Below are 15,089 nucleotides of genomic sequence, written 5' to 3' on the forward strand. Positions count from 1 at the left end.
TTTATGGAGTTTTAAAAAGTTTAAATCAATTTCCAAACCTGGTAAAACTTAAAAATTCATGGTATACAAATAACATTTTCTTTCTTAACCACTTTTGCCTGATTTTTTAAGGACATTTCATTGTAAATTGTAGATTTCGGAAAAACGTGTCATGTTGATTATAAGCCAGAATGTATTAATTCAAATTGAAACTGATTTCCATGCAATTAATTATCAAAAAAAAAATTATCATTTACAATTTTATCGCTTAGAAAATACCAAAAAGCAATGAAATGTTCTTAAAAGTAATGATTTTATATAAAAGTTTAATATTGATACGATTTATTTAATCGAGGTGAACACACATTTATAAGATTAGCAATGGTTTGTGCGTATGCAGATGATATTGCAATTATGGGGAGCTGTTTTATATTAGAGAGAAGAGCTGCTTCTGTGGATCTGATAATCAATGAGTCAAAGACGAAACACATGCTAATGATGCAAAATGATACAAGAAGGTACCCTCAAAACATAACTATTAACAATTACAACTTTGAAGGTGTAAGAAGTTTTACATACCTGGGTGCCTTATTAAACAACAAAAATGATATGCAACTGAAATACGAGTATGTTAATTAGGAACGATTTTCACAGCACTTTTGCTCAAGAATCGTTTTGTTAGAATGAATTTTTAAAAAAATTTTAAATTAATTGCCGTATTTGCTTAATCTAAAGAGGGAAGAAATTTGTATAGTTGAGCATGATATCACAAAGAGTCACATATAACACTGTTGTAGGTCAATATAAGGTCAAACCAAAACAATTCGTTTCTCTTATCGAATTTCCAATTGTATATTTAACAAAAATAGTAAAAATTTTCGAAAAATATTTTTCTTTCAGTTGACTTATTTTATCAATACCAGATGGTTACTTTCTAATTTTTTTCGTAGTACAAAATTTGATTTGCAAAATTCTTTTTAATAAAATTTAATTAAACATCTTCTATAGATATGCATTATATTTAAATCCTTTAATTTAATTTAGTTTTAGTCCTCTGAAAATCATAAAATTTAATTGTTTTTTCTTTTTTATATCAATAACAGAAATCAACAGATGTTTAGTTAATCCAAGGATTCAAATTAAGTTAAATTACTTGGAAATCAAAATGAGCCCAAAATTAATCTATAAACGACAAATTAAAAAGTTACTAAAAATTAAAGGACTATGAAGAAGAATTTTATTATAATTATAACATTAAATTTTTATATTCGTTTTTATATTAATTACAAGTTTTCTAATAAAAAGAATAATAATTAAAAATACATCAAGAATTATTTTTTAAGGAAGAAAAATTTTACAAACAGAATTTTCTCAACATAAAAACGCTATTATCAATTTATAAAATTACATATATAGTATAGGTCGAATTCAGCATAATTGAAAGAAAAAAATTTAACGCCTTTTTTTTTAGAATCATTAAAATATTTCTTATCTATAATTTTGAAATGAATCTTTATTCCCTATAAAATGTACAAAAATATTTAAAAGCTTAGCTAGTTTGATAAAATTTTATGTTCAGGGTATATGAAAGAAAAACATAAACAAAAACCGCAACTTCTAATAACACAAAATGAACGCAAATAGAACCGCAAATTACTTTATAAAACAATTCTTGGGTCGATGCTTATAAAAGGTGAACTATAAAATCTTGATAATATGGTGACTATTATAAAATAATTATTTTGAAGAATTTAGCACAACTTTTTAAATTAATTTTAAGGAATTTCTCCACAATACAGAATTCGATGATAATCGTAAAAATTTTTAGTACCGTTTGCTCACTTATTAGACGACTGAAGGTTTGCTCATTGAAGGACAATTTTATTTTATAAATTAAAAGCCTCGTTTTGAACCATATTTCTTAAAGTCGTAAATTTTCATTACCAAACACGACTTAAAGCAAAAGAGTATTGTATTTTCCCGAAAATGTTGCCTAAAATTGAGAATGTGTTCCTAAAGCCATTATATTCAAAGAAAATTTTATTAAAACTAACCATTTAATTAATAGAACTTGAAAACAACTTATTTTCGTTCTTATGAACAGAACGTGAAATATAAGAAATTTCGTTCATATGTAAGATATGCTCGAAAATGTAATATATGTCCTTAGTGTATGCCCGGTTACTAAGCCTAATATTCACAAAAAAGTTTCTGGTAAATTGTTTTACCAACCATGATTAAAATAATTCGATTTATTAAAAATTTAAATCTGTTGATTTTTCGCTATGAGAAAAAATCTAAATTTCGGCATATATAGAAAAAACTATTTCCTAGCATGAGTCGTCATGTACTTTAGAGATATTGTGTATTAAATATTAAGAAGATTTTTTGATTTTTTTCCTAAAGATAGTCAAACACGTAATATATTTGATCATTTACAGAGACGTTGTTTGGTTCTGAAAGTGTAAAAAGATCGAACTGGTAAATTCTAAAATACTGAAACCAAAAGTTGATGAATCTGTGACTTTATCATAGTAAAATCAAATATAATTTTTAATTTAAATAAGTTCTGCCGACTTTGAGATACGGACAAACAGACGAACATTTCTTAAAAATATTTCACTTATATGCTTCCTCGTATTACTAAATTGTGGTTCCCTTAACTTTGCAATCGAAAATTATGTTGCAAAAAAGGATTGCAATGGATAATATTAGCTATATTGTTTTAGGTAAATTAAAATTTTAGATAAATTAAACATACATATGACCTTTTCTTAAAACTCGTGACCGCTCTACAAAGAGTTCAGCTTAAAAAAAACTACTGGTGCGGTGGAATCGTTTTATGCAACAAATAGTAATTTTGAGCTTTTGAGGACACAATTAGACAATATTGTGATAGTTTAGAAAATTAGAAGATTTTGATTCACAACTAACGCATTATTAGGAAAAATTTTTTAATAAAAAAATTTTCTTTTTATTATTTTCAAACTTTTATTAATAATGTCCCAGTTTTTTTTTAATTTTCATTTCACAAAAAAACTTACTGTAACAGAAAATAGAGACAAGACAACGCAATAGTAAAGGGACTTTTCCTTTTATATTGGATTTCAAAAGTTGTGTCGGATAGAAAAAATTTTTTCTTTGTGTTTTTTTTTTTACCTCTTTATTTATTATTTTGGTTTAGAATATTATGAGCTTCTCTTTATCATTACCATCATTCCAATCAATATCAAATTCAACACTTATAATGCTGTCTTTGTATAGGTCGATGACTATATAAAAAAATAGAAGTAAAAAATGGCAACATAACAAAATTTTCTTTCATTAAATTTTAGTATTTCCTGCCTTCGAACTTCCGTTTTGTTATATTTTTTGATATATTTTCGAATATCAACGATTGATAGAACAACATTACGAGCATTTTTATAAAGTATTTTCAAGGATTCTTGCTTTCATTTATCTTGTGACTGTACGTAAAAAGATTGTAAATTGAATCTTCATCATAGTATTAGAACAATATTTTTCTTATTACCCACAAAATCTTAGATTACTCGCATTACTGCTAATGATATTTATGAGGATGAAATTTTTTCATCTTCTTCTTCTCATTATAAAATTTTTTGAAAAGAGTAGTTTGAAAAAGGTGAGATTATAGATATAAGCATATATAAAATGTGTATAATATTTGTATATATTGTGGGGTTTCAGTGGTTTTGATTCATCAAAGGAGTGAGATTATGGTTTGCTGTTTCGAAGTATGAATTATGAAAAAATGAAAAGTTTTGTTGTATCATTTTTTTAACTTTTGACAACGGAATATTTCTGTAGTTTCTTTCTAATAAGGTTAGTAAAATGTTGTAGAATTCCCAAAAATCTGCGAATGTAGATAATATGATTACTAGGTATTTATGGATGGAAACTATAATTTTTTTTAATTTAAGCGTCCACCCTGAAATTGCATTGTAATATTTGCTTTTAGACTTTTAACAATAAAATTTTTGGAATTAAGATAGTTAAGACAGTCTAATCATTTATTTTAATTCTAGGTCTGATATTTTTAGTTTAACTTGTTGTACCAAAAATTTACTATACGTTTGCATTTAAGGGTTTTGTTAGATTTTGAGACTGGATTCACTTTTAGTCAATTGTATGCCTATCGTTAATGAACGAGCAAAAAATGCAACGGGTTTACAACGAAAAGAAAAAATAATCAATTCTAGTTTCTTTCGCTTTCGTCTTCAAACTTTTCTTCTATAAGTTTCTATAAAAACAAAAGAATATTCAAAAACAATCTTTAGTACCATCATGTAACACTTATATTTTTTAAAGCATTCACAGTTAAGACACCCAAGTGAATATCAAACATAAAAGTTTAAGATTGTTTCTTAAGCAAACTATACATACGCAAGTGCAAGTATGTTATTATTTGCCATTTTCCTGAAATTTCCCATCAAATACTCTTAAAGCAGAAATACTAAGATCCAATTTTTCTGTTTTATAGGTAGATTATTAATATACATTTTATTCTCAATCTAGAATAGGACACTTTACAATCATATTCGTCATTGTACAATCAATTTAAAATGCAATTTGTTTGTGTTCTCAAAATAAAATTCCACATAATATTAAAGTCAATTATTGAAATTAAAACATTCAATTCAAATAAAATTTCATTCAAAATGCCAATAATCCTTTTGCTTTCAAATTCAAATCTTCTGGAGCGCAATATTCATGTACTTGACAAACCACATTATTACAGCCACATAAAGCTGCGCAGTCTTCGAAGGTAAATAAGGATTTAATCACTAATAAATTAATAAAAAATTGTGTTCTTAAATTTTCGTAACTAAATAAATAAAATTGTGCATGAAAACATTTTTTTTTTATTTTAACTCTTGGTACAGTGTTGTTCTTTGCAAGCTAAGATCACATATAACTTCAGCCAAGTATCATTTGTATACTATTTGTTGGAGTACAAAGTATAAAATTTACTTAAAAAAGGATTTACAAAATGTAATAATCCCAAATAAAATTAAATAAAACATATTTGCATTTTCGTATATTACTTATGTAAATATGTAATAAAGAATGTTAATATATAAAATGTATTATAACTTCTCTCTACTCTAATTTGACTTAATCTAGGTACATAATATAAGATGTACGAGTACGTTATAAGTGAAAAACTTAAACCCCACTAACACAGACACACAATATAATGAATATGTTCATTTTAAAATTATATTCAAAACATTAAATTTATAATTGTAGATAATTTATATTATCTATACATTGTTTAACCAACATGTAATTAATTATAACCACAAAGTTAAAAACGTTAATCTTCAATATAAATGTGCTGTGTTTTAAGATAAATGTGTTTTTCTTTTATACTTATATGATGCCATATGATTTATAATAAACTTTAAAAGTCTTACATTTTGTAAATATTTTATAATTATTATTCATATTTCAACTATATACATATATATACATATACTCACATGTAAATTGCCATTAAGGATAATTTTATCACATATTGTTTACCTAAGAACAAAGAGAAAGTAAAATATTTTATTATAATTTATACATATGTATGTAATAATAATGTATAATGTGTGTATGTATGTATATATTATATTTAAATTTCAACAAATTTAATTACATATCATTTTGACTTGTATAATTTTATATTTAAATACAAATTCATATACACACACACACATATATTTATTCAATATCATTAACTTTTAATTAATTTTAAAAATTTACTTTAGGAATAATTCGTATATTTTATATTACAATGTGAGTATGTCAAATATTTGTAGAAATTACACATATGTACATATCTACATACATATCAAATATATTTTTGTCAATTTATACAAATCAGAATAAAATCTATTTTGAAAATGCGAATTAGCAAGTATTTTTGTGGTTAAATAAAATTTAAAAAAAAAAAATATGAAAATTAAAATAAAATCCTTTTGAAAATGTCAATGTAATGAAAAAAAAAATATTTTAATGACTGATTATGTATTAGATTTAAGCCACAAGTGATTTTCTATATATATATATATATGTTTTTTTTTGGAACCTTTTTGGTCCTAAGAGTTATTGCTAAAATAAAATATTTTTGTTAGCAGTTTGTTATAGAAAACAAAAAAAAAACGAAAACTTAATATGAAATCAAAAAAAAAGGACTAAGTTAAGGTCTTTCTGAAAATGCAGTTCTAACTTAGTACTAAATTGCAGCACATTTGTTTAATAAGAACTGCTTCAACTACAAAGCAGTGTTTTTAAAAATTCAGAACTGCAGTAGCAGCCATTTTGAAAACTACAACTGCAATTAAGATATTTCAGAAACTTCACGCAACATCGCATTTTTAATTTTCTAACTGCGCTAACTTAAATTGAATATTAAGCAAGATGGACGATGATGATATAGAAGATTTATTAGCGTAAGTTTAAACTCTTATCTCGATTTGCTTCTGTAAGATATTCGAATTTATAATTTTTAATTAATTTTTTCCTTAAATCCATTTTTTATGTCTAAAAAATAACAACTTCAATTTTGTACTATTGGTAGAACTGCATTTTCAAATATGACTTAGATAAAGATTTGCAAGAACTTTTTTACTACGACAAAACAAATGACAATTTTTTGCAGTTGTCAATCAATGCGAAAAAGTTTTTTTAGTTTTAAGTTAGAAATGCGTACGCATACTGCGTTTTCAGAAGAACCTTTATCCTCTTTTCTGGCCATTGATTCGGTTAAATTCTCAGTTTATAAAATATAGTAACGATATGTTTGTGTAAAAAAAAGTTTTATAACACTTCCTCATCCATTTTTCATATGCATACGTACATATAGGTATTCCCATGTAAGGCGTAACTTTTCTGAACTATACAAAAAATATTAGATTGAGTAGAAAGTATTCGAATATTTCAAAGAAGCACGAAAAAATTCTAAATTAAATTGTAAAAATTTTTTCACACATACTCACAAATTTGCAGAAATTGAATATTTTACTTGAAGATTTGTAAAATACTCGTGTCAGATTCATTAATATTTTCTTACAAACGCACCTCTTCTAATTTATAATACTTTCGCCATTAGCCATAAAAATGCTTAAAAATTTGTTTAGAACTATAAGAATAACTGCAATTGTAGTAGAAAATTATCAAATGCATGGTATTATTGTACATTTTGCAATTTGGATTAATCAAACGTGGTTTATATTAAGATCTGGAATTGAATTATCGTATAAATCCGCTATTGTTGCATATATTCAAAAATTTTGCATTGCTATGGATTAAAACATTTTTTCATACAAATTATTTAAGCTTTTAATATTTTTTTAAATGTAAGTATCACGTTCCTTGAAAATTGTTGTAAAATATTATTATGTATGCATATAATATATACGCTTCGGACGCGGAATCTAATTAGTTATGTAAACATGCATGGCATGTCGATCTGTCCCAAAGATAACTGCATAGTTTTGAAAATTACTAAAAACAGTTGCAGCTTTTGAGTCATATTTAATTCAAATTCGATCGCAAAAGTAATTCGAATACTACCCCTACACATACATAAAAGATTTAAACATAATCTGAATCAGAACCGGGAAGCTGTTAAGGTTTTTTGTGATATTTACAAAATTTAGACTTGATTCAAAAAGTTACAAATAGCCAAATTGTACGTAAATAAAGTTAACAGAAAGACGAAAATAATTTGATCCTATCTTACAATTTGCTCAAACAAAATATTTAAATTTAAACAAAAGAATTTCATGACTTCGACAATCACTCCTTTAAAAGTTATTGAGTTAGTTGTCAAAATCGTTCCACACAACTTGTACATGAATTCAAATTAGTGACATTCTCACTGAAAAATGATTTGTATGTGTCTTTTTATAGACTAAACATACATCCGAGCATATTTTTGAAATTTTTCATTAATGAAGCAATTGCCGTAATGTACTTTAGTATACAACTGTTATGGTTTTTGCTTTTTTAGATTTACAACTAAAAATATATTCTTCAATTTAAAACCCCATAATCCAATCAAAACTGACATTCGATAAAATAATTTCTTTAGAACCATATTTAAGCTTACTTTCCGTATCTTGATATTTTACAAACCTAAAGATATGTGGAAATAACATATTCTAGCAATAATTGTCAAATTTTGTCAATAGAAAAGCAGCTCATATTTTCTTCCTTAAAAACCATTGCCTAAATGTTTAATAATTAAAATATTTCTCAAACCTTCAAAAACTTAACTATTTTTCAAATTTCATTGAACATTTATCACTTTGGAGAATTTTAAGGAGCATTAGAAATATTCGAAAGTTCAAAATAGTAAAATACCTTATTTATTAAGAATAATAAAAAAAATTTTTTGGTTATTCTTTTTTTACATTAACATTTTTGCTCCTTGTAAAATGGTTACAATAAAGTCTTACAAAATCTATAGATTGCATGAACCAGAAGAAGCTTAGATCGATTAAATTAGTTGTATGTTATTCTAACACTTGTAGAAAACAATTTATAATAAAATTATAGTTCGAACGTTTCACTTGGTTTGCATCAAACTAATTTTTACACTATCATACTCTTACTTGTATATAAAATAATTTTTGATGTTAAATGACCAAAATTTGACCAAAACATTAAACCAATTTTATTACTATATGTGTTTCTAAGGAAATTAAAGAATAGCCTGTCAAATAAAAGGAACTAATAGAGAACAAATTGATCATTTTGAGAAAGGTCCTTTTCCACTTTCTTATTTTTATTTTTCTTTTGTTATGCTTTTTTATAGTTTTGTTTACTGTTTTTTTTTTGGGTTTTTTTTTATTTCATACATCTTTATCTGAAACAAATCGTTATAGGAAAACTTTTTCTCTTAGTTTTCTCTATTTAGTTTTCTTCTATGTGCTTGTGAAGTGAAAAGAATATTGTGAACGATTTTATGGTAGTTTAAGTATTTTTGTCTTCCTGAATTAAAGTCAATGAGCCATTCAATGTTGACCACATTTATTATATTATATTATTTTTATTATTATTTTTAATGTGCATGTGTGACACATGCTATGTAATACATTGTATTATAAATAGTATTTAGGTGAATAAGTAAAGTGGGAACTTCATATATGGATCAAATAATCTTTTTATTATTTCATAATGAATTTCATTTAATTTATTCGGTTAGTAGTTAGTACAAGTTTGTTTGTCGTATTTATAGTGACATAAAATAAAATATTTTGCACAAAAGTTTTAAGAAATTCTTGTTTAGATAACCAGATGTTTTGTTAAAATATTTACACTTCATAAGATTATTTTTAATAATAAGTTTAATAAAAATCGAATACCTATAAAATAAATTTATTTTTCGATTGTTTAACGACCGTGCTATAAAGTAAATTAATCGAATCGAATTGAAAGTTTTAAAAAATTCTTAATTGAATATTATTCCAATGTAAATGTTTATTAATATCAACCTATTTAGTGTAGTGGTTACCACAATTTAAAGTTTTGCAGAAAAGCATCATTAGTAACATCTTGCACTTTAATGACGACGTACCTAAAATTATCTATATAATGCTTTCAACAAATATTCCAAGAGATGAATAAAAAATATTTCATAGAGATTTGACTACAATTAATGAAATTTCAATAAACTAATAAATAACATTTTACCAAACACTTCTTTGAAGTACGAGAATGCTACTCTTAATATAGATCAATATTGTAAGTATTAAATAAATAGCATTTAATTAAAAAAACACTATGATATCTCCATTAAATTATGAAATTATTAAATTTTTAAATTTATAAACTTATCATGAGTGAAATTGTATAGAACAAATTTGAATTGCAAAATTTAAACTAAAATCCGCTCAGATATTTTCGGAATGCACTTTAATAAATTTTTAAACACGATCTCTCATAAGTATTTTTGCTTCTACGTAAACTGCGTTAACTTATACTCGTACATACATAAATATGTCCAACACTATTTAATACAAAAATACACAAAAATACCGGGAAATTTAGAAGCAAAAAAATCGTATACTGTAATTTTTGCCAAATTTTTGGATAGACCTTCCGGGTACTGACATCTCTTTAAAGAGATTCATTTACTTTAAATTCCTTTTATAGTTACGAATGCAATAATCTGGGAATAATAAGCGCGGTAATCTAAAATAAATAAGTTTATCATATAAGTTACTAATATTTTGAATACATTTCAAAAACTGTCAAGAATTTTCATATTTAACCTACCAAATAAAATTTTGTTATTGGATTTATATTTCAACGGTGTAATATACAGTATTCTGGTAAATTAATGATTAACAACACTTATGTAAGTCTCGCATCATCCCTTTTTTAATATGTCATAATGATATTGTCAAATTTTAAAATTTAATTGTAGTAAAGACTTAGTTGATCTAATATTTTTTAAGTTAACTTTGCAATTTGTAAGAGAACCTTTAAAAAATTATTTTTTAATCGTTCCTCGCTTCCGGTTTTGCTTCATGTCGCGAACTCAATCTGTCATTTGAACTTTGGAGTTAATTTCAACTTCTTTTACATTAGAAAAATACTTCCAAATTCCAGCATGTGCTATTTTTCTGGTGGAAGAAAACGTTAAGTCTCTGACGCTAACATCATTAACTAATATTATATTCAGAAATTCGCTTAGTTATGAAGTTTTGTGGAGCAAGGAATATTCTAAGAATGTCTAATATTAAAATAATAAAACTAAATTTGTATACAAGAAAAGGTATTTAAGTTTTTCCGGCATAACCTTAAAATTTTTAATAGAAAGCTGTGGTGAAAGAAGTAGAATAGATAACTAAGATGTTAAACGAATGAAAGGTTATAATAACCTAATCTCCATTTCATTATTTGTACATTACTTTTCATTTAAACGAGACGTACGTCACAGTTTGCGCTGGTCTTGATGTTTTTTTTAATGCCATCCTTAATTTGAATAGAAAAATTAAAAAACTCGACATTTAAACTTCTTTTATTTTGGAAAAACACATGTTCAGTTTCTAAACTTATTCAATTTATTTTTTAATATTCAAATGTATTTAAAAAAAATATTAACAACTTTTTTTTAGCTCGATTACAATTACAAGTAGTGATATTTCAATTACAAATTTTGAAAGTAGTGTTAATATACGAACAAATTTGACTACTTTGGAAATTTCCCAAAAACAATATTTTTGCGATGACCGCCGCATATAAATAAAGTAATGTGTTATGCTATTCAATTTTATGTTCATTTTGTACTATAAAAATGTAAAGAGATTTGCCACGCTCTTTAATATTATGACTTAATTTAAAAATTAAACAATGATCACATGTAGTTAAGTATTTTATTTAATATGGTACACACACAACATAATAATATTCAACTGATAAAGTACATATAAAAAAGATGTCCAAGCTATTATCCTTATTACATTTATATTGCATTTGTAGATATGCTGTTAGCATTAACGATGTATACAAAAATAAAATACCAAAATTGGCATTGTCCTGTTGCTTTATGTACCTTACGTTTTCCATTTAATGATCTCTATTTATAAATGTATACCATATCATTATCCTTAAAAATAATCCACTCAATTGACAAGTGAAATCCAGTCAGTCAGTTTATAATATAAATACATATATATACATATTTAAATCTGCATAATATATAAAAAATCACAAACATCTTCCATATGACATTCGAGTAAATTTTTGTAAAATATATTTACATTTATACATACATGATCTATATAATATATTTATTATGTTTATGTAAAGTGAATAGTTTTATGTACATATATACGATATATAACATTTGATACAAATATCAGTGTACATTTTATATTTTTCGTAGCCTTAAAGCATAAAGCTTACCATGCTTGAAAAGAAGGTGAAAATACTTAATCTGGGCTATATATTCATAAACATATATAATATTATTCATGGATATTTGTGAAAAAAATCTAAAAAAAATATTAGCCTATATCAAGTTTACACATCACAATTTAAGATACTAAAGAAAAAATGAGAATTAACAGAAAAAAAAAAGATAAATTTCAGAATATAAAAGGGCAATACTTGCCAAAATAGCCATAATGAAACGTTGTTCTATTCCACTCTAAACAATATTGTATAGTTGAGGAAAGCAAATATATAATATTATTTTGAACAAATCAACGCTTATCAAGGGTTATTAAAGTGGGATGACAGCATTAATAAATTGTCATATTTACACAGATTATGTAAGGTTAGTTTTAAGTAGTTGATGGGGGATGAATACTTGTTTAATAATATTAAAAAGTTACTTCGAAATAGGATTTGATAGACCTGTCTACATTACATTTTATCGAATTTCAAGCCCAATTATTGTTAGAAAACATTGGACAGTAAGAATAGAACTCTTTAATATTGGAGCAATAATTTTGCTTTATTAAATTCTTAAAAATTGTAAAGTATTTTTTTTTTGTTTATTTTGAAAATTTCTCACAAATTTTGTTATATTAAAGAATAGTGTAAAAGAATTTCTTCTCTTGTTTACTAACCAAGTTTTCTCCCTAATTTCTAATCAATTTCGGCTTGTACTAAATTGCTTTTTGTCAAACTGCAATATTTGTACAATAATCATTTATAAATGAAGTTCAGGCAATATTGATATTCAACAATAAATTATTGAGACACGGACGTTAAATATACTAAGAAGCGCTATTACCTTAAAAGAAAGTAATTACCAAACAAATAATTTAATGGCATTTTTCACCCTACCAGTTTCACTTAAAATCTTATATTATTATTCTCCTATAGGCTTAAACTCTCTGGGTCACAGTTCAAAATACAAAAGTATTTTAAAACATAAGCAAAAACATATCTATAACTTTTATAACAAATGAGCAAATTTTTGTAAATTAAGACTAACAAAGAATATTAGAAGATTCATAACTTTCCAATAATGACTAACAGCTAGTGGTCCGCTAAAATCCACGTGGCAAATATAAAATTCTAAACCTTAGAATTTATTGTTGCCACATGGCGGTATACCTGCGATATTTACTGGTATTTTAAAGACGTTAATACAAACACGAATTATTGGTCGTTAAAAATTGAACTTATTTAATAATATTTTCAAAAAGTTAATGATCATAACCACGAATAACTATGAGCTTATAGACTTCACGCTTTCCCAATAATTAATTTTTTATTCTGCACGCAACTTGTATAACAATTGGAATAAATTTATATTTGTAAAAACGTTTTAATGGCGAAAAGTAATGAAAAATTCTAAAGCTAAATATCACAAATGTTACGGCAAAGGTGTTTCTTTAATGAGTACGCTTGTACATATTGTGTCTTTAGTGACTAATTTCACCAATTAATTTAAATATTATACCACATGGCGTGAATATGTAATTATTGTGAATTAATATTTCAGTTAGTATTGAAAAATTATTTGTAGTCTAAGCAAACTGTATAACTCTTCAATTTTAACAGAAATCTTTTTTAAAATGATTAAAAAATCGAAAAATTCTGAAATTGAAAAAATAATATTGTCTGTATTATTCAAGTTATTCAAGTAAAAGTAAGTATGTCGCCATGTGTGGCAATAACATTTATATTAGCCTCATTAAGTGTTATTGCTATGAAATAATTCATATTGCTTGTGATGTTCTGAACTAGATGTTCTAAACAAACGGAAACAGGAGCATATTGTTTAGAGTATTAAAAATAACAATTGAAATATTTTGAAATTTTAATAAGGAAGAGTTAAGCTAGGATTTATCCTAATTTGTTAAAAATGCGTTAACAAATGTTGCTATGAAATATGCGAAGTGTTTTAAACGACTTCTAATTAACCTATCGTACTTTTGTTACAATGAAAAAAAAATATATTTTTTTAAAATTATAACATTAAAGCAATGAATTCGACATAAATTCTGACTTAAATACAGTATAATAAAAAAGATTCATCCTAAAAGTATGCAAAAATAAAAATTAATCAATACAATAATCTTAAAATACTAGTACCGCTTCCAGTACAATCACTATTTTTGCACTGAGCATAGGCCTTATACAATTTTATACAAAATTTCATGCTTACTCTCTTAGACAACCTGAATATTTTGATTTGGTTACAGTCACCGTAACAAACTCTTGTAAACGTATTATAGTAACACAATAATTTTTATAATCTTATAATTATTTAATTGACATTTCGAACGATCTAATTATTCATTATATTATTAGGAGGTTCTAAATATTTGTATAGTCGAAAATTTTCACTCTATTATGAAATTAATAAGGAAGTCAAAGACTGACTCATTAATTTTTTATTACAAAAATATATTATCTATCATTAAGGCGTTCTAAACGTTATAATTAATGATATGTACTCTGCCTCAAAACAAAAAGTAATATAATTATAAAAGGACAAAAGAGTAGAATTTTTATTTGTTTTTTTTTTTTTATTTCAATCCGGAAAATGGAAGGAAATAATTCACCAGGATAAAGATATACAGGATAAACAGTAAGTTATAGTTCTTACTTTTGCTCAGACTGATTTAGAGAAAAAAATTTTAGCTATTTTTCTATTTTCTATTTCAAAATATTTTCTACATACACACAAACTTACATTAGTTAGGTTTTCTATGCTGTATTGTATATGTTGCTCATTGAATTCTTATGGTAAATTAACGAATAGGAAAAAAAACAAACAAATCTATTTAGGAATGACAAACCGGATATAATTTTTATTTTTTATTTCATTTCTCTTTTTGGTCTGTTCTATTCGGTCTCTCTCTGTTATCTTTGAACGATTGTAATTTGTGTATTTTTATTAAATAAGGCGTAAGAATTATATAAGTTTAACTAAATATAATCGGAAGTTTTACTCTTCGAATATAAAAAGAATAAATCCAATTGCTGTATGTTATTGTTTTACAGTGTTTTTGAAAATTATTTGGACTTTTGATAATTTGATGATTTGGACAGAAAATATTAAGTGAACAAGTTATTATTATAATATTTTAAACGTAAAAATAAATTCATAAAAACAACATCTTGAC

General features: G+C 24.9%; 1 long non-coding RNA gene across 1 annotated transcript in view; it reads right to left on the reverse strand.

The window, feature by feature from the left end:
* Positions 1 to 5,415: 5,415 nt before the first annotated feature.
* Positions 5,416 to 15,089, reverse strand: part of LOC129618432 (uncharacterized) — a 99,338-nt gene continuing 89,664 nt past the window's right edge. The window contains exon 4 of the long non-coding RNA XR_008697801.1: positions 5,416 to 5,526. This is a non-coding gene — a long non-coding RNA (uncharacterized LOC129618432). The remainder of the gene's footprint in view (positions 5,527 to 15,089) is intronic.

Source organism: Condylostylus longicornis, unplaced genomic scaffold, assembly GCF_029603195.1.
Source record: "Condylostylus longicornis isolate FDR11 unplaced genomic scaffold, ASM2960319v2 ptg000001l, whole genome shotgun sequence".
In the NCBI taxonomy this organism is placed as follows: Eukaryota; Metazoa; Arthropoda; class Insecta; order Diptera; family Dolichopodidae; genus Condylostylus; species Condylostylus longicornis.